Here is a 21,168-nt window from a genome sequence, read left to right on the forward strand (position 1 = left end):
CCCATGATACTATGGTATATAAATGTTTTATTTAAGGTGGTAGTCACAAAGAAAATTGTAAGGCAGCAGAATGGTCTCACTCGTATACCTTTAAAAGTGTTTACCTCATACAGATTGGTAATGCTGCTGCGGTCGCAAAGTTTTCAACTTATATAAAGTTAAATTCTACGGTTTAAAGTAAAATGTACATATACCCCTCTTGGTTTGGAAATCATAATTTTGTGAAAGGTATACAGTCTGTAATATCCATTTTTGTTGAGCCAAACCTAAATGTTTTTTTGTCTCTTCTGTTTACATTTGCAGCTGCTTCCTGACTTGATCATCGACTCACTGTGCAGCAGAGGTCTGTGCAGGTAAGCGCGGTGGGGTAGGGTGGGGTCGGGGGCAGAATAGGAATTATTTATTTATTTATTAAATTTTCCCTATTTCGTCGTCTGTGGACTACCCCCTGCCCGCCCCTCCCTGACTCACCACCCCACCGCAATGTTGCACTATCTTGTATCCACTTCTTATCACTGAATTGTTCATTCCTGTTTCCTTACTGCAAGAAACAATGGAAAACCATTGGATGAGGCTGCCATAAGAGAGGCAAGAAGCCCTTTGTGAAGTCATTCCTTTTGACCTGTTTTGATAATCCTTGAAACTGTTACTGATGGCTATTTAGACCCTTAAAGAAACAGTGCATAATATTAACTTTGAGGGGATCATTTACAATGAGCTCCGTATTTACCAAGCAGGACAAAGTAACTTTGTGTGGCTTAATGTGGCCCTGTAAATATTGTTCCCTTTAACAAAGTTTTCTGTGTTAAAGGGGCATGCAATGGGTGTTGCTGTGGGTGTTCCCAGCAACACCCATGGCTTTTTGAAACAGCTCCAGATTTACAAGGAATCGTAACTCTGAAGCAGCGCCAAAAACATACGCCTCCCCAGGGGAGGCATAAGGGAGGCTCAACGAGGAGAAATACCTTTATTTCTCCTCGTTTTTCATTTTTATATGTGTGCTGGATTCTGCAGCACACATAGAAAGAGGAAAACACTTCTTGTGATTGTTTTTGTGCAGGAAAGATTCCCTTCTTCAACAAAAACAATCATCCCTGCAATGCAGGCACCCTTGCACTATGGCGCAATGGTGACTGCACTGGTGCATGGCAGCCCATTGTTCTCCAGCACAGGGGAAAAGGACAGGGATGCACCGTATCTGATAGATATAGCACATTCCTGGCCCTTTCTTTTGCCGTAGGGCAGCGCAGCAGGAAAGCCTGCGGCCCTACATCGAAATCATATAAATGAGGCCCTGAGTCTTTTTTAAATTAGAATTTCCTGCCAGAGAAGGATGACATTTGCAAATTACAAATTTGAAGTTAGTGTGGCCATTAAAAAATGAAACCTAATAGTCCACTATGGAGAAGCATTTTCAAATGTTCAAAACTAATGCTGCCTTCATGACCAGTCATTCACTTAAGTATATTGGAAAAATAGTCTTTAGTATGAAATAACTACCTTAAAAACTAATTGCAGAGACTGGACTGAGGGAATGTTTTGAAGGGGTTTGTAATGAGGACTTTTGTATAGTGTAGGTATTTTAAGACTCAATCATGGTCATCGCTTAAGGTGCTATTTTGTACCAGGCCCTACTGTGACTGAAAGAAACCTTGAAGTTCACAAAGATTGTGAACACTTGGTTGTATGTCACAACATTGACAACCAATATATTGTGGGGAAAAACTGTTGCCTGAACAGAATCTACAAAATTATTGACTTTTCAAACACCCTATTTAAAATACAAAAACATTTACTGCAAAAATATTGCCATTAAAAATATAACAAATGTGATTACATTGACTATATAAATCAAAAAATCAGAATGATCAATTTTCAAACAGTTCAATGTGATAAAACAAAGCGATTAAAAACATTAATCTAATCCACATAACATTAAAAAATATAAATATTGTTGTAAGGAAGTACCTCTTTTTTGCATGTTCACCCCCACATTTTTGGAGTGATGCTGGTGTTTTTTTAAAAAATCTGAGAGTGCAGTGAGGCCTGCTAACCAGACCTCAGTTCCAGTGTTCTTACCATTGCAAAGTGCATGTCGAATTGGCTATACCCAAACGGCAAGTTCTGACTTACTTAAGTCCCTAGTATATGGTACCCAGGGCATGCAAGGCAGTGGGCCCGATTCATATCTTGGCAGTCTTACCGCTGTTGCGCAGTGGCGGCAGTCCCTAGTACTCCGCCAAATCAACCGTCTTTCACCCGGTGTATTTAGATGCATGCAGGCTGCCTCGCCATCCGCATCGACAGAGTGTTTCCTGCCATGGTCACTGCACACCACTGCCGACGTGGCAGACTCCAGTGCTGGTAAATACTTCTCCATTGCATCAGGGTGGCGGGTTCCCGCTGAGCAGATTTAGATTTCACAGTTGTGCTGGTGGTCTCCTAGCCGTGGTTCCCAGATGAAGTGAGTCTGTTGCGGTATGCGCTCAACAATGTACCATCACTGTGGCAATTGGATGGATGCCAGTAGAACACACCTGATGTCCATTGCCAAATGGCAACACCTGCATACCACATTATAAAACACACCCCATTTCAGACCCTGATCCATTGCCATTCCACTGCACCATGCCACTTGCCAGCAGAGCTTTACCCAGTTAAGCCAGGTCTTTTTTGTTTCTTTTCTCTGTTGTTTGTCCCTTTATTTTTTTTCATTTTTCACCTTGTGGTCAATTTGTTAATTTGGTATTATTTTATTGCACAATGCCAGGCCACAAAAGTCCCAGTTTTACTAAGGGCGAGTTGTCTGTCATGGTGGATAAAATCATAGGAGTAGAGCCGCAATTGTTTGGAGCCCAAGTCCAAAATACACCCCTATAGCAGAAAATGCAAATGTGGGACAGAATAGTCGATAGAGTGAAAACTGTAGCTAACAACCTGTGCACACAGGAGAAAATTAGGAAGAGGTGGAACAACCTGCGGGGGAGGGTGCGTGCCCTGGCCTCCAAGCATCACTTGGAGGCCTATGGTGGTGGTGGGAGGAAAAGGTCTTGCAGATCCTAAATCCTGAAAGCTTGATAGGAATACCTGGTGGAGTGGAGTCTGGCAAGTTACATTTTACCCTCGCTCCCTAAGCCTCAATGTCCTTTTTGCATTGAAGTTAGCTGTTGCTAATGTGTGCCTCAAACTATCACTTTCAGATCATTCAGATTTTTTGCGTGAATGTATTCTGTTGTATCTAAGATTGCAAATGCCAATCTCCATTACATGTCACATGATGGTATGGTACCTGTAGGTGTTACCACACCAAATAACCCATTACCGATATGTGTGTCAAATTGTGTCTGCCCTAATTCCTCTCCGTATTTTCCATAGGTTTTATGCAGTAGCCATTTTGCAAGTGTTAGTAAGTTGTCTTTCAATTGACTACAACTACCATGATGCCCTATTTCTGTATCTCAAAAGAATATTTCTATTTCATTTTGCTTATTCTATCTTGTCGGACATTTTTCATCATATGGTAAAGTGTCATGTTGTGATCAATGCTCTCAATGATCTCTTCTGAAAATGGTTGGTGCTGTTTTCTGAATGTTGTCCTGTTCTTCTCAAACAATTGAATTGATGTCATGAGTTTCACAAATCAAACTGTGTTGACACTAAAATTGTATGGTATGCTAATTACTATGCTGAATATAAGTGGTATGTGCAAAACCTGACTCTAAGCATACTAACGCCAAACATCCATCCAAGTTGTTGAAATTTCTGTTTTGAACTCAGCTAGGCCTTGGGATTGTCAATTACACCTTTCACCTCTCCAATGTGTTGGCCTGAATGATTGGAAGATGTTAGGTATACTTCCTTCTCACTTCATGAACATTTCAGGACATCTTCTTACCTGCTTTTCTGAATTTGTACTGTTTATAATTGCTAAACGTTAGGGTAAAATGTGTAATACCACTGAAGAAATCACAATAATCTCTACCTATTGTTTCTAGGTATTTACATTGTTTGTTTCAAAATATTTAATTGTACAATACACACTTTTTCTAATAAAAATGTTGTCAATTTCTCAATAGGTCCAACTGGCAGAGCACTTGGCTAGGAATCTGCCACTGAAGAGACCTCCACTCCAGCCTAGAGTCAAGCCGTCAGTGAGGATAAAACTCCTGGTAATCTGGAGGACGATTAGGAGCCTAGTACATCTGGTCAGTCTGGGAAGACATCTTCAGTGACCCTCACTGGACCCACAACTACACCTTCCACCCCAACTGTAACACCTCAGCAAATGGGAGACTCCACTTACTGTGTCCCTACTACTTTGACATTGAGTGTGTGCCCCTCAGTCCTGGATAAAGTTGAGACCACAACACCAGCAGCTCCAGCTCACCCAGGAAGCAGCCAGATGGGGCACACTGGGCCAAGGGCACAGGGTTGCAGGGTTAGGGGCCATAGGAGGTATAATGTGGTCCAGCAAAGAGGGGACACAGGGGTCACCATCATCAAGACCATCATCAACCAAGACTTAGGAGCACATCAACAGCCCCAAGACAGGATGGGCAAGGTACTCACCAAGCTCCGTAAGATGAAGCAGTTGCAGAGTGAGCTCAATTTTCATATTGAGGCTCACAACTCCAATATGGGCTCCCTGATTGGGGTGCTGCAGGACATTTACACACATATGCGCAGGGCTTTCCCATCACCATCTACCCGTTCCTGTGGTCTAACAACATCTGGCCCATCTACATCTGCCACAGCCACAGCAAATGGAGGCCCTGCTACAGGAAGAACCACCTGCCAGACACCCCAGGCCCTGCAACTGTGAATACCCCTCACCGGCAGAAGGGGACATCCGCCTACATTAATCTAATTTTCACCCAGTTTAATTTCTTCACGTTTAGTTCATTAAAATCACTATTCAAAAAGACTTAGGGCCCGATTAGGATATTGTGTGGTCGGCGTTCCGACCACCCAATTACATTATGACTGCAGTGGTGGCGGTCAGAAAGTGCTTATTTCAGCTGCTGCTTGTGCTGTGGCCCAGGGCCACAGCGCAAGCCGCAGTCTAAATGACCACTTTGTGCACATCCATGCACTGTGTGCCATGCACCATATGATGCATGGCACATGGTGCATGGATATGCATGGGGCAATACATTTGTACCCTGGGCCACTTTGCAGTGGCCCATGAGAGATGGGGCTCTGTTTGTGGACTCCAATGTCCCTTTTCGACTGCCTTTTCACGATAAGGCTGTTGAAAAGGGATACCGTAATCCCGATGGTGGTGCCTGTCTCAGCACTGACTCATGTCGGGAATAGGAGTCTGACCACCGCCCTGTTGGGATCCGAAGATCCTGTCTGAGGCGGCAGTCTTTTCCCCGACCGCTGCAGTCTGACCACCTGCATTGTAATGCAGCGGTCGGACCCATGGTCTGACTGTCGGGTGGGCCGCCACCGACGGCCTGTCAGTGATGGTCCGGCCGACATCATAATCAGGTCCATAGACTGGTATGGTATATCTCAACTTTATGAATGCATTTGTTTTATTCCATCATAACTTTACAATGACAAAATTCAAAGGAATGTGTAAACATAGATAATTTGCAAGTTCGCAATTCTCAAGTACCCATCCATGACTCCAAAAAGATTAATACTGTTACATCATCTAAAGCTAAACATGCAGTGCAGGCAAGAGAGGCTGTAGCAACTTAAATTACCATTGAGAGCAGAAGGAAAAAGCAGTGGCAGTACAACCATACATGTCAACAGACCCGATTCAAGCCGGAGACTCCCTATTTTTTTAAGCCCAAAAGGGCTTTATTTTATCTATCTCTTGCCTAAACTCTTCTCTTTTTGCTATGTAATTCAATAAGGAAAATCAATTCCCCAGGTTGTTTGTCTCTCTTACCAAGTTCAAAATGTTGGGAAGTAAGGTACATTGAATCACAGAGAGAAAGATGAATGGGGCAGAGATATGGACTCAGATAACAGAGGGCAGGAGGGAGATGGGCAAGGGCAACAAACTGACCTTACAGGGCAGATGACAGGGGTTGCAGAAGCACAATACACCAAACAGGTCAAGCAGGATGGCAGTGCAGCACAATGGACCATGGAAAGCAATGGGGAGGGGACAGGACCATGCACATGGACAACAGAGAGCAGAGAGGAAAGAGGCAAGGGCAGCTAGTTGACCATACTGGACAGACAGGATGGACAGTTGCAGCATAACGAGCCATGACAAACAGGAGGGAGGGGGCAGGAACATGACAATGGACCAGAGAAAGCCGGAGGGAGGGGACAGGGGTCTGCACATGGAAAACAGAGGGCAGGGGCAAGGGGGCAGGAGCAGCAAGCTGACTATGGAGGGCAGGTGGGATGGGCACCGAAGGCACAACACACCATGGTGGGGCAACAGTGAGACTATCATGGCATACACACAGACAACTGAGGGAAGGTGGGAGGGGTCAGGGGCAGCAAGATGACCACACAGGGCAGATAGGAGGGGCTGTATCAGCACAGAAGACCATGCATGGCAAGTGGGAGTGTTAGTGGCAGCACATGCCATAGTGGGCAAGAGGGAGGGGGCAGGGGCATGCACAAAGGACCATGGAGGAAAGAAGGGAGGGATAGGGGCTGAACACAGACAAAAGAGGGCAGCTGAAGGGGCTTCACAACAGACCACACAGGGCAGGCAGGAGGAGCAGTTGCAGCACAATAGAGCATGGAGGGCAGAAGAGAGTGACAGCAAAATGGACCATGGAGTACAGGAGGAAAGGGATAGGGGCACGAATCTCGGACAGGCAGGGTGGAGGTGAAAGGGAAAGTTGGTAGCCATCTGACTGTGCTAGGCAGGTGGGAGAGGCAGCGGCAGCTCAACAGAACACCTAGAGTAGATAGGAGGGGCAGTGGCAGGTCTATGGAACATGGTGAGTCAAAAGATGGGGGCAGGGGCATGCACACATACATCGGAGGGCAGGGGCAAGCTAAGCACAAGGCTAAGCAGGAGGGCAATGAGGAGGCTTATAATTGTCCAATGGAGGACAGGAAGAGTGGGCAGAGACATCAAGCTAAATGGAGGACAGTAGCAGCACATTGGTACATGTAGTGCAGGAGAGAAGGGGCTGATGCATGGACAGAGACAACAGAGGGTGGGGAGGAGGTAGATGGGGCAGCAAGCTAACTTATTAGGGCAAGCAGAAAAGGTAGTGGCAGAAAACTGGCCACACATGGCTGTAATGAGGGAGTGAGGTCATGGACATGGATGGCAAGCAGGAGCAGCAAGCTTGTGTGGAGGCAGCACAATGCCAGGCTAAGCCCTGTAATCAATCCCCCCACTGTGAATTATAAAGGGCATCTTACTTAACGTTAAAACATTTTTCCAAAATTCACTGAAAAAAATAAATGTTAGAAGGACATTATAGTAAGGAAATAAAATGTAAATAACCTTAGAAATTCACAGAAAGAAACAAAGTTTACAGGGACTTTCAAGTTAAACTCAGATTTCACTCGTACAAAACCAGTGAAATTCAGCAGTTATAGTTACCTGAGCTAACTGTAACTCACACCCCGCAATGCATTGCTTATGATATCATATATTACATCACTCATGATATGGTCAGTGACATCACTGATGACATCTGAGTGACTGTAAAGGTGAGTGAGTAGGTGTCTGAATATCTGTATGAGTGAGTGAATAGGTGTGTAAGTGGCTGAATGGGTGAGGGAGTGGCTGTTTGAGTGGGTGTTTGGTTAAGTGAGTTTGTGTGTGAGTGGCTGTATTTAAAAGTGAGATCCTGCGTGAATGGCTGTATGGATGAATTAGTGGATGTGTGGGTGCATAGATGGCTGTGTGAATGGGTATGTAACTGGTTGTGCTGGTGTGTGAGTGAATGTGGTAATGGTTGTATGCTGAGTCAGTGGCAGTTTTTAGAGTCTGTATGGGTGAGTGAGCAGGTGTGAGAGTGGCTGAATAGTAGAATAAGTGGGTGTGTGAGTAGCTGTATGGGTAAGTGACTGGTTGTGTGAGTAACTGTATGTGTGAGAGACTAGTTGTGTGAGTGGCTGTATGGATGAGTGAGTGGGTGTGTGAGTAGCTCTATGGATAAGTGAGTGGTTGTGTGAGTACTTGTATGGGTCTGTGAATGTATATGTTAGTGGTTGTGTGGGTGGGTATATTGGAGGTAGTATAGGGGTGTGATTGGGTGTGTAAGTTGTTCTGTGGATAATGTCATCAGTGGTGGCATTTGAGATGTCATCAGTGTTGTCTTCAGTATTTCTTTTTTGCTTGTGCATTTGGTAGTGATAGTACTAAATATATGACTTTTTAAGAGCCTGCCCAGGAGGACAGTGTGGAGAAGAATCAGCAGGAGAACCAGGTTCAAAGGGCACGAATGGAGCAAAAGGTTGCTGGGGACAGTGGTAAGTCTAGTTCCTTATTCTCATTGACAATTGCTGCATTTGTTAAGGTATTCCTTCCTTGCCAAAAATATAAATGGTCCACAACCCCTTCATTAATTATGTCACTTCCTATGTTTAATTTTCTTCTTTTCAACCATTCAGTTTAATGTATATAAGAGGTGCTGACCAGTGCCCAATGGCCCAACCATACCAACCTCCACTTCCCAAACATGCCCAGAGCCACATTTGTCCTATGCCTTCTTCCTATGTTTTTGTTATGCCATCCCTTTACCAGTCCTTCTTCTGATTTTCTTTAAGGGCCTAACCAATTCATAGTCAAACCTAACCCTAACCCAAGCTTTGCCCGAAATATAACATTAACTAACATATTATGTTAATAGCAGACGTGATGGCCCTAGTCTTAGTGTATTTCAAATAATTTGTCAATACTTTCCCAGCTTAGTTTCTAGATACTGCTTTCTCGGCATTACGATCTCCACCCACTTCTAAGCACTCTTGCTCAATAGCCTATTGCACTCATATTGTAAGTTGCACAATTTTGGTATGGAGGCTGAACTAGCAGTGTGTCTAAGAGACTAATTTAGTTTTTATATTTCAAATTGTATGTCCGTCAAACTTTTGAGCATCAAGACCAGGTTTATCAGGGTTCCTCTAAGGGAGGCTTTTAGGGCCTCCCATCTGATAGTGGCAGAGGTATCCTAAGGGTCATTTTCTCTTAAGAATTGGGTAATCAAAATAGTAATTCTTTACTTGGTATTGTCATCCTCCAAGAGGACATCATTAAGGTGCCATTGTTTTAGGGGAGGAGAGAAATCGGTAAGTGTGAGGTTTAAAGATAGACAAGCGTGGTCCGAGACTATTATCAAATCAATTTTGGGTCTTTGGGCCATTGCAAGAAGTGCGTTGCTGGCCAGGATATAACCAATCCTGGAGAAGGAGTGGTGTGGTGGGAAGTAACATGTGCAAACACTGCCTGGCAGATATACTTACAGCAAAGTTTCATTTGGGTGTGGGATCTGCTATCCAGAAGAAATGTGTGTGCTGACAGTTTATCTAAGTTCCTGCCCATCAGGAGATTGAAATCCCAACCTATGAGGATTTGCAGATTGTCAGGGAGCTCTGAAAGTCATTTGTTGAGTTATTTCCAGAAGTCCACCAAGTTATCATTTGGGGCATTTATGTTCACATTAGCATATTCCTTGTCTTTTCTTTCAACCCTGGTGACAAGCCATTGACCTTGAGGATCATATTTGTGAGATAGTACAGTAATTTCAGATTTCCTTAAAAAGTAGAGTGATGACTCCATTTTTTTCATTCAGTGCTGGGGAAATTACAGAGTCGGCTATCCAGGAACTGTAAAATTTGGCATTCCTGCTGAATTCGAGAAGTGTCTCTTGTAGTAATATTATGTCCCCTTTTAAATTAATGAAGTAGTCTGGGATCTTTTTGCACTTCACATGGTGATTCAGACCCTTAGTATTTAGCAAAAGATTCTTATGTTGCACCATCCATATGATGAGCAGAAAGTCGAGTGGGTGAATGTAGTAGATAGAAAAGGAAAGAACCCCACGTCAGCATGTGTGTGTGTGGCACTTGTATTAGCCTGTAAATTAATCAAACTGACGGGGTGTAAGGTGTGCTTATACACACGTATCAATCCGGACGCTACAGGGAACATAGGATAACTGCCAAAAATGTGGATACTGATTTTAGTAGGGCTGAGTCGTGCTACAGTCATGCCAAAAAGATCCATATGGGGCGGGGAGGGAAAAAGGATGCCGGGGCAAGGCAGCAAGAAGAGGAGAGACGAACATAAAAGTAAGAAAAGAGGAAGAACCGCTAGTCAATTATGGAACCCCACTCCTCATATGTAAAACATTTAAAACATCAGCTAGAACATTATTGAAGGAATCCGTTCACCCACCATTATATAAACACAAATAAAGAGCATACCAAGTAGGCGTAAGCACAAGATAGTGAGATTCAGGTCAGATGCTATCTGTGCTCAGGATTCCACCACGTAAGAACATGAGAGAGAGAACTATAGTGAGCAATGTATAACATGATAAACAGCATACACAGGTTGTGAGGTGTCTGGAGGCAATCAGGAAGGCTCCAGTTGTCACAGCATCAAGCCACAATGTCCGTTTGAGTTGCAGTGTCTATGAAGGATTGAAGATCCGAGGGGGTTGTGAAGAACATAGGGCCAGATTCACAGAACTAACTTAAGACAAAATCCTAAACTTACTACTATTTTGGTATTCACAGAAGGCACTTACTCATTTTGGTATTCACAGAAGTCACTTACTTATTTTGGTATTCACAGAAGGCACTTACTAATTGATGAGTAAATTCCTTCTGTGAATACCAAAATGAGTAATTGCACTTACTCATTTTGGCATTCACAGAAGGCACTTACTCATCAATGAGTAAGTGTCTTCTGTGAATACCAAAATGAGTAAGTGCCTTCTGTGAATACCAAAATGAGTAAATGGTAGTAAGTTTAGGATTTTGTCTGAAGTTAGTTCTGTGAATTGGGCCCATAGGTTTTCCTTTGAACAGGGCATATAATTTGGCCTGTCCCGCAAAGGTGAAAGGGATGGACAGATCTTGCAGTAGTTGGTGCAGGGCCTTTCCTGTTAGCAACAGTTTCTTTGGGGTAGTCCTACGCTATGAATATTTTGGCTCTATTTCAATGAATGTATTGGATTTTCCTCATGTGAGATAGGATTGCTTCCGTATGATGATAGTGCAATGGGCAGAAAATCATTGTGCTTGGTTGCGTCAATGAGGCAGAAGGGGTGTTGGGAGCTTTACCTGGAGGAATCCTGTGTGCTCGCTCTATTTCAAAATGTTTCTCAAATGTGAGTTCAAGGGAGCGAGGAATGTAATGGTTAATAATGTAATTTTGGCTGATGTAGTCACTATTGCAACACTAATAATAGCTCGGGGTGATTTGCATTGAACATAAGAAAATCTTATTATAGAAAAGGCTGGAGATCCCTGATCTAGAAAAACTGTCAATGAGAAGCAATTATATACGTAAAGGATTGGACAAGTGGAACCAGAATATCTACTGCCTCACATTCTCACAGGTTTTATGGGCACATCACTATTACACATTGGTGGCTTTAAAGTTTTCAAACTTTTATCTGCCTTTGAACAGTGCAAAAAGAACAATTGATGGAGAGAATGCAGAACAATGTCGTACATTTACCCCAGTACAGAGATCTGGGCCTAAATCCATCATTTTTTTGCTCACCATGCCATTCCAGTTAGAACCCTACCATATGCAAATCAGTCTTGACCCTGCAACCAATGGGAACAGTCCAGCCCAAACTGCTAGGCCAGGTCCTCCATGGACTGGAAACAAGCATCCTAGGACTGGTTTTGGGCTTTCAGCCCTCATCAGCCAGGATAGCTTGACTCCAGTGGCATGGAGAGCACGGGAGTCACGTCTATGCATACCCGTCCCACTCGGGGTGACAAATGCTAAAAGAACAATTGATGGACAGAATGCAGAACAATGTCATACATTCACCCCAGTTTAGAGATCTGGGCCTAAATCCATTGTCTTTTTGCTCACCATGCCATTCCAGTTTGGACCCGGCCATATGCAAATCAGTCTTGACCCTGCGCCCATTGCATATAGTTGGGTCTGAACTGAGGTGGCGTGGTGAGCTAAAGAATGATTATGGGTTCAATCCAGATCTCTGACTGGGGGTGAGTGTCTGAAAAGTTTCAGCGCTACGCCCATCATCTCCTTGTATTTTCTTTGTTTGCCCTAAGTTGGCAGGGTATGCCCGGAAGTGGGTCCCTTGCTCACTTTGCCACTGGATTCAAGCTAGCCTGGCTGATGAAGGGTGTTTGTTTCTGGTTCAGGGAAGACCTGGCTTGGAAATTCGGGCTGGACTGTTCCCATGAGGCACAGGGTCAAGACTGATTTGCATATAGCTGGGTCTGAATTGAGGTGGCGTAGTGAGCTAAAGAATGATGATGGATTCAACCCAGATCTGTGACTGGGGATGAATGTCTGAAAAGTTTCAGCGCTCCGTCCATCATCTCCTTGTGTTTACTTTGAACAGTGGATACACTTGCTTACAATTCTTTCAACAAACATTCCAAGCAACCAACACAATTGTTTAATTACCTGTTTTGCCTTCCAAATCCCAACATTTCCATCATGTCCTAGCTTCAGAGCAGTCTCCAACAAAGATCTAGGAGCAATTACTCTTCTACCACGTAAAATATCTTCCTTCTCCTTAGATAACTCTGCTCTCACTTCCCTGTATGGTCCAGTGTTTATTGCCAAAGTTTCCTCTTTGTCAATCTTTTCCAACAAACTTCTTCACATTTTGTACTGTTACTTCCTGACTACACCTACATTCCCACAGCTCCTTGCTAATTGCTAGTAAACTTTCATCTTGTAACAAAGCAAGGTACAAATTAATTTCCGTTTCTTCCTCACACTCTTCCAGTTGTGTGGGCATATAAAAAAAATCAGCTATGTGATTCTTCTTAACCGAAACATAGGATACCTTACAATAAAAATCTTACAATCTCATTGAAAATGTGGTGATTCTTGTTGCTATATTAATTCTTCTTTCTGTTGTCAATCATTTCCACCATTTTATTTTTGTTTATGATCCTAACACACTCCACCTCGTTTCCCCCAAACATGTCCTGAAATGCTCCAAAGACCATGCCACAGGCAATGCCTCACTTTCTATGACTGAAAATTGTTCTCCCACTGAAGATAGTGATCTGGAAACTTAAGCAGTCATATTTTCTTCCCTAGGTCATTCACCTGTGACATCACCACCCCAATTTATTTTCCTCTGACATCAGTTGTAATAACATTCTCCAACTTTAGATGAAATTCCTTCAGCACCGTGGACTTCACTATCACCTCCTTGGCAACTCTAAAATCCTTCTGACACTCATGTTCACTGAAATTTGACCTTCAATTTCTTCAGCTGTCTTACAGGACACATTTCACTAAATTATTTGGACACATACCTAAAATAGAATTTTGCTAATTCCAGGAAAAATGTACTTCATCCATATTAGTCAGAGCATATAATATAGCATCTAATCACCCAACAGGGTATCCAGGCACTTTCAGATCCAGGAGGCTCATTCGGCCAGCCAGGTCTTGAGGGTCATTCAAAATTCCAGAAGTGAGGTGATGGTCCAGAGTTGCATGGGGAGGCTATTCCAGGTCTTTACTGTGATGCGGGAGAAGAAGCGTCCTTCACCTCTGCTTTGATAGATGTGGGGAGTATGGGCAAGAAAAAGGGAAGTAGAGCGTGATCTTCTCGATGGTTGGTGGATGTTCAGGCGATGGTTAATGTAGGCTGGTCCCTGGTTGTGTAGAGCCTTGTGTGCATGGGTAAGCAGCTTGAAATGGCATCTCTTCTGTACGGGGACACAGTGGAGTTGCCAGAGGTGGGTGTGATTTTGGTTCGACAGAGAATGGCTGAGGATGAGTCCGGCTGCGACATTCTGTATGGTCTGAAGCCTCTGTAGGAGGTGTGTGGCAATTCCTATGTAGAAGGTGTTGCCGTAGTCAAGTCGGCAGGTGATGAGGGCCTTTGTCAGTGTGCTTCTCGGGTGTAGGAGTAACCACTTGAAGATCTTATGTAGCATGCGGAGAGTGAGGAAGCAGGCGTAGGAGAATGCATTGATCTGTGATTTCATGGTTAGCTTGTTGTCAATGATGATTCCAAGGTTACTGGCTTGGTCGGAGGGAATGGGTGTGGGTCCTAGGTCTGATGGTCACCAGGAGCTGCTCCATGTATTGCTACTGTTGCCAAAGATTAGTACTTCCATCTTGTCTGTGTTCACCTGCAGCAGTTAGTCTTCATACAGTCGGCAAAGTTTTCATGCGTCTGTGGAAGTTGATTCTGGCGGTGGTATGGTCGTAGGTGAATCAGAGGATGAGTTGGGTGTCATCTGTGTAGGAAATTATGTTGAGACTGTGAGATCTGACAATGTTGGCCAGCGGGGTCATATATGCGTTGAAGAGCGTTGGTCGGAGGGATGAGCCCTGGGGGACACCTCAGGTGATCTCCTTCGATTCAGAGGTGAAAGGTGGGAGGTGGATCTTCTGGGTTTTTCTGCTAAGGAAGGAAGTGATCCATCTGAGAGCATCTTCTTGGATGCCGATGTGGTGGAATGTTTTGATCAGTGAGTGGTTGGATACGGTGTTGAAGGCTACCGAGACGTTGAGTAGGATCAAGGCTGCTGTTTCACCTCTGTTGAGGAGGGTTTGGATACTATCTGTGGCTGCGATCAGGGTGGTTTCGGTGCTGTGATTGCTGAAGAAGCCAGATTGGGATACATCTAGTAGCTGGTTCTGCTCCAGGTGTGTCATGAGTTTAAAGTACATTACGTGGGAATGGGAGTAAGGAGATTGGCCCATAGTTTATGAGTTTGCTGAGGTCAGCGGAGGGTTTTTTGATTAGTGGTCTTACTTCGGCGTGTTTCCGGGTGTCGGAAATGTTGCATGGTGATAGAGGTATTGAGCAGGGTGGTGAGTTCCTGGCTGATCCTCTGGTTACAGAGGTTGAAGATGTGGTGTGGGCATAGGTCTAAGGGAGCTCCCGAGTGGATGGATTTCTTGGTGAAGTGGTTTCCAGGGTGGAGAGGATGTTCTAGGTGGTCAGTGTGTGGTTCATGTCAGTTACGGTGGTGGCATATCTGTCAAGGATGTCCATAGGTGTGGGTTGGGGTTCAAAGTTCTGAATATGTTTGTAATCTTGTCATGGTAGAAGTGGGCGAGGTTGTCGCACAGCTCCTGTGAGGGTGTGATGTTGCTTACGATGGCAGCCTGGTTGGAGGATTCCTTAACAATGTTGAAAAGTTCCTTAGTGTTGTTGTCGCTGGTTTTGATGCGTGCGACAAGGGCTATCTTCTTTGTTGCCCCCTGCAGGCGGTGGTAGAGGTTGAGGAAGGTCTTGAAGGCTGTCCTGTCAGAGGTGTTCTTACTGCCGCGCCACCGGTCCGCTACCTCCGCCAGGATCCAGGATTCCGCAGCTGTGGCAGTGTGAAAAGAGGCAGGAATATGCTGGCGGTGGTGATGCCAACTGCCTAGCATGTTCCGAATTTTTCCACCCCCCATTTCATGGCAGTGATGCAAGTAAGAGGGTCCTAACAGGGCCCCTTGGCATTTTTGCCCATGGGTGTGTGTGCGGGAAGCACATGTTGTGCCCCCCTATAGTTGCACCTTTTTGCTTGCACTGTGTAGCATGCATGACATGATACATGTCACACCGTGCATGAACATTCAGTAGGCACTGTCAGGTTCTGGGTCTGCTTCTTAGGCTCTCCTATGAGCCTAACAAACCACCACCATGATAATGCCGCTGCACCGCCTGCCTGGGATTCAACTCAGAAAGAGTGGGCAGTTGAACCACGGGCTTGGCGGTCCTCATGGGAGGGCATCGGTGGCAGTCCTACAGGAGGACCACCAAACTTGTAATCGGTCCCTAAGTCTAAAGTCTGATTTTTAAGGGCAAAAGGTAGTCATATACTTGTTACCCTTAGGTTTGCTTTCTCTGGAAAAAATTATAATTAGTTATTCCAATGCACGCCTCTGGTGCAAAATAATCATCAAAATCCACTAGTGCTTCATTGAAAACAGTACTATCACCTGTAATAACTTCTTTTTGCATTTTGTCTATATGTCCTTAATTCTTGAGGACCCAAAGAATGCAAGTAGATCATTTATTTCTGTTACACAGACATAAAATTATATTCATCAAGTGCAGCAATGAAATTTGGGAAATACTACTTCTCCTTGCTCTATCTCATGGATGGTGCTTCTCCTATGCTCAAACTATCAAAGATGTACTTATAGCAGTTTTAAGCACTCATGGTCACTCAGATGTAAATGTGTACAAATACTTTCCAAAAGGCGATGCTGTGTTTGAATTCTGGTCACACAGTATTTACATAACACAAAATGCTGCTTCCCACATTATAACTCAAATTATGCCTTAGCCTAAAGGACAGAATCAAATTGTGTTTAGTTAATTGCATCACAGAGTCAAGGTTTCATTCATAAGGCAAATGGCAACCGCATACAATCTAATTTGTGAAAACCTATTCGTATAGCTAAGAGCTTACTCCTCCAGTTAGCACTACATTTTTCTCACCTCATTAACTGATCATAAAATCCCAAATCAATTGCACCCACCTCTGGCAGTACCTGGTGCTCATTCCCTCAGCCATAGTTCTTTGAGCTATATATTTATCGACTTTCCTCAATGCAACACGTGAACCCTCTGCAGCACTTTATTAGCCATTCAAGATGCCGTCACGATAGGTCACATTGGTGGCTTCAACGCAAGCAGACAGGGGAATGATGTGGCACACTTCTGAATTTCACTTCTCTTTGTGTATTCCAATCGAAGGCTGTGCATACTATAATTATGTCTACCCATTGCTCAAAATCAGTGTCACGCATGTTACTCAACAGCTGGTTTAAAAAGTCAAAATCTGTTGCTTTTGCGTCTTAATATCAAATTTCCATCAAAGCGTGTTAACTGGCTTCATTGCCCAAAACCTCCAGGAAATGTGTTGCCTCCTTTTTTCCGAATTCGTCTTTAAAGTGTTGGGTCAGCATTGGCAAACAAACATCTCATTTACACACGTTTTTTTCTTTACTCCACTCCTGTCAAGTCAAGAACTCGTTGCCATATTTGTTGTGTATATTAATTGATGCAACATACAACAAGGTTCAGTTTACGGTAAGTTTATTCCATTACTGAACCAGGGACACTACTACTCTAACCACTTTCCTAGGTCCTACCAACCATCTCCCTCTCAATCCTACATATCCCACACTCCACATTCCACCCAATCCATGTTCTACACTTCAGTTCGCCTTTATGTGCTCAAGCATCCACAACAATAAATGAATAAAGGAAGGACAAAATGTTTCCATGTGGCTGCAGCACTCGCCTCACTTCACAAGAAAAAAAAGCTCTGGAAACCCAACTCAAATGCATCTAATGAATGATTCTGCGTCTGGTCATCAGCTAGTGCTGATTAGATAACTTGCATTTGGGTGAAGAGCGTTATCTGGTATGTGCTACCCTCCTTAAAACATATTTTGTACCCTACCTCGTGTAAGCTGCGTTCATTTGTAAAACAAAGCCCAGAACCCATCAACAATAGTGGCAGTGCTGTCCCCACCTCCATCTGATTTAGGTGGGTCAAGGAAAGCAATAGCTAATATTAACACACTGGCAGTGTATTATGCATCACTGGGATGCATCAGGTCTCCCTCCTGGGCACTTGTGCATCTATGCAAGTAGTGTTGTGGTGGAACTGGAGCAACTCTATTGTGTATGTGACTGTTGTGAAAGCAGATCTAGAGTAACACAGCGCTCACTTGTGCAGCAGCTGACCGACAGACAGGACGCTTTTAAACCCCTTCCACTTCACTCCTCTATCTGCAACTGTCCTCTGTCTCTCCCTGCACCTCAGCAGTCATTACAGTTGCACCTTGCTGAGGTGGGGGGGGGGAGGGTGCGTCTGCAGATGCACATCTTATTAGTTTGCCACTCCTCAGAGGAATAACGAATTTACCGACAGAGAAACCAGACAGCTCCTGTTTAAAGCATACAAAGGGAGGAAAGCCACAAATAATAGAAAGGAAACTGAAATTTTAACAAAATCCATCTAATCTTGAGCAAGAGTAGATTGCACAGTATTGTGTACAATGCTGTCTGTGGCAGACAGCTGGATTTGTCCATAGTGAGACCACAAAAGAGGCTTTCTTAGCAACAAAAGTTTTCAAAAACAATGTAGAAATAAAGTCAGAAAATGTTTAGGTACAATTCCACACTCTCATTTTCTTCCACCTCTCACTTTCCTTGCCACTACATACTATTCCCAATAGTAGGATATGGTAACTGTTATAAATACCTACCCATAAATAATGATGTCTATTCCATGGATACCCAAGAACAGTCTTCAATTTGTTTTTAAACAAGTCCTTCTTTCACGTTGTATAAAATGTGATAAGTTTCTAGGGCGGGATATGGTGCAGCGGTCAGAGCTGGCGATTTAGGAGTTGGGGATCCTGGGTTTGCGTCTCGGCTTCGGCGCAGTAACCTGTGATTATGGGCAAATCACTTAATCCCTCCGTGCCCATGGGCAGCGACTGAATACCCTCAGGGATGACAAGCCACGCTATACTAATCTGCAAACGTTAACTTCTTTGTAGTAGGCTCTAGAATTTTAGTATTCATAACAGTTTCCAGAACCATTAAATATTTTCTCTGTTTGCAATTTTGTAAACATTTTCAGATGACTGTAGGACGATGCCTTGGGGTGTCGGATTCAAGCATTTGAAATTGTTAGAATAGAAAGCATATTTAGGGGTGATTTGCAGCTGGATTGGACTGAGTTTTGTTTAAGTAGAGTAAAAGATCCTTGTTTAATTTTCTCTGTATTGTCATTTTTCGTAGGGAGACTTGTGTATTTAGTTTTCTGGTTAATTATTTTCTTCAGTTTAAGTCCTTAGTGTTAAAAGGTGCAAGGGTGGCAATGCCTTGCTGGCTGGCACCTCAGAGATCATAAAGATGACAGAATTACTCCAACACTTAAAGAAATCCGCTGGCTCCACTGCCTGCATGCATCACAATCAAAACCTGCTACATCATCTACAAGACTATCAACTCCAATACCTCACCAAACCTTTTGACCAAGACACCCAGCAGAACTTGCACAACTATCACAGTCAGATGGGAAATAAGAAAAGAAAGGAAAGAAAGGTCAAGGCTTCAGACTTCCTGTGCTGAAGACTCATCTCTTCAACACGGCACCACTTCAGATCACAACCTTCATACTGCCACTTTCTGAGGAGGCTGCATCTTCCCCACCCTCGGAACTGTAATGCCACATTTTAGCTCTATTTCCAAATCATCAGTAGTGGTGGTGTTGTCGGTGGTGGTGAATACCAGCTTCAAACTCTTTCCTTCTGTTTCTATTTATAAAATTCTCTCTCCACACGATTCCATTGACGATATTGAATGGTTAACCTGAGACAGCAATTTAATTTAATTTCCCTCCCCCACCTGACATCACACATTCTGGTTTGTTACTGACAAAATGGGGCATCCGTGATGTTCAATACAAAACTGCCACTGGAATGCATTTTATAAGCCATACTATTCATTTCTGCATTCAGACGATGATTTTCATCGGCACTTCCTTCTTCCATATAATATGCACTTTTATCCTTTCTCTTGCTGCACACCTTCCCAAAATGTCCTATTATACTGCACACTGCACATCTTTGCTTAGCTGCTGGGCATAATTTACTATATGCTCATCTATACCATCACATCTGTAAAATAATAACAAGTCTTTAGATTTTGTCTTTGTCCTGTGTTCTAAAACCGCCCCCATTTCGAGTGTGACAGTCGGACCGCCACAGGACAGCCGCTTTCTCCGGAATTCAGGATCCCGCGGCAGTGGCGATGTGGAAAGGGGCAAGGATATGCTGGCGGCGCCGAATACGGCACTGCAGAGCATAATCTGAGTTGTATTTCCACCACCCATTTCATGGTGGTGAGCTTACCATGAAAAGGGTGGTGGGCATGTAAGTAAGGGGGTATTAACAAAGCCCCTGGATGATTTTGCCCATGGGAATGCATGCAGGGGGCACATGTTGAGCCTACGTATATTCACACCTATTTTCCTGCACTGTGTGGCCTAACAGACCGCTGCCATGACAGCGCCGCTGTGCCACCTGCCTGCCCTGGATTCAACGCGGAATCAGCTGGGCAGGTGCCCCACAGGCTGGCCGGTCATCCTGAGAACTCAGCAGTTGCGGTCCTACAGGAGGACCACCGTCAAACTGTAAACTAAAGCCAGATTTTAAAGAACAAAATTTAGCCATCTACTTGTTCCCCTTACATTTGCTCTATCTAGAAAAGTTATAATGAGTTATTCCAATGCACTTCTCTGGTACTAAATAATGATCAAAATCGACTATAACTGCATTGAAAACAGTATTATCACCTGTAATAACTCCTTTTTGCATGTGCCTATATTACTTAATTCTTTGGACCCAAAGAATGAAAGTGGCTAATTTTGTTCTGTTCCACAGATATGAAGTTATATATATCTACTGCAGCAATGAAGACATCGCTGAAGAGTGCTCTACAGGAAGCAGTCTATCTTGTTAAAGGTCTTTATAAACATGACAGAATTAATCCAACTCTTAAAGAAATCCACTGGGACCACTGCCTGCATGCATCACAATCAAAACCTGCTACATCATCTACAAGACTATCAACTCCAATACATCACCAAACCTTTTGACCAAGACACCCAGCAAAACTTGCACAACTATCACAGTCAGATGGGAAATAAGAAAAGAAAGGAAAGAAAGGTCTGGGCTTCAGACATTCTGTGCTGAAGACTCATCTCTTCAAAACTGCACCACATCAGATCATAACCTTCATACTGCCACTTTCTGAGGGGTCTGCATCTTCCCCACCCTCAGAACTGTAATGCCACATTCTAGCTCTGTTTGCAAATCATCAGTAGGTTGTTTCATTTGAATGTTGTGTGAAAATTTGATGGTTGACAATGTCATATCGATGCACTTATCGATAAAAATCTACTATCATCCTCATTAAAAGTATCGCCCATTCTGAAATACACATCTACCTCGACACTCAAGTAAGTAGTCAGGCAGGCCCTGCGACTTAGGCCCGGGATTTCTAATTG

The 21,168-nt window shown here is 43.8% G+C and overlaps 1 long non-coding RNA gene across 1 annotated transcript in view; it reads left to right on the forward strand.

Annotated features, from left to right (window-relative positions):
- LOC146776150 (uncharacterized) overlaps window positions 1–4,462 on the forward strand; it is a 92,328-nt gene extending 87,866 nt beyond the window's left edge. The window contains exons 2-3 of the long non-coding RNA XR_014972266.1: window positions 304–353; window positions 4,077–4,462. This is a non-coding gene — a long non-coding RNA (uncharacterized LOC146776150). The remainder of the gene's footprint in view (window positions 1–303; window positions 354–4,076) is intronic.
- The last annotated feature ends 16,706 nt before the right edge of the window (window positions 4,463–21,168 follow it).

Source organism: Triturus cristatus, chromosome 12, assembly GCF_964204655.1.
Source record: "Triturus cristatus chromosome 12, aTriCri1.1, whole genome shotgun sequence".
NCBI lineage: Eukaryota > Metazoa > Chordata > Amphibia > Caudata > Salamandridae > Triturus > Triturus cristatus.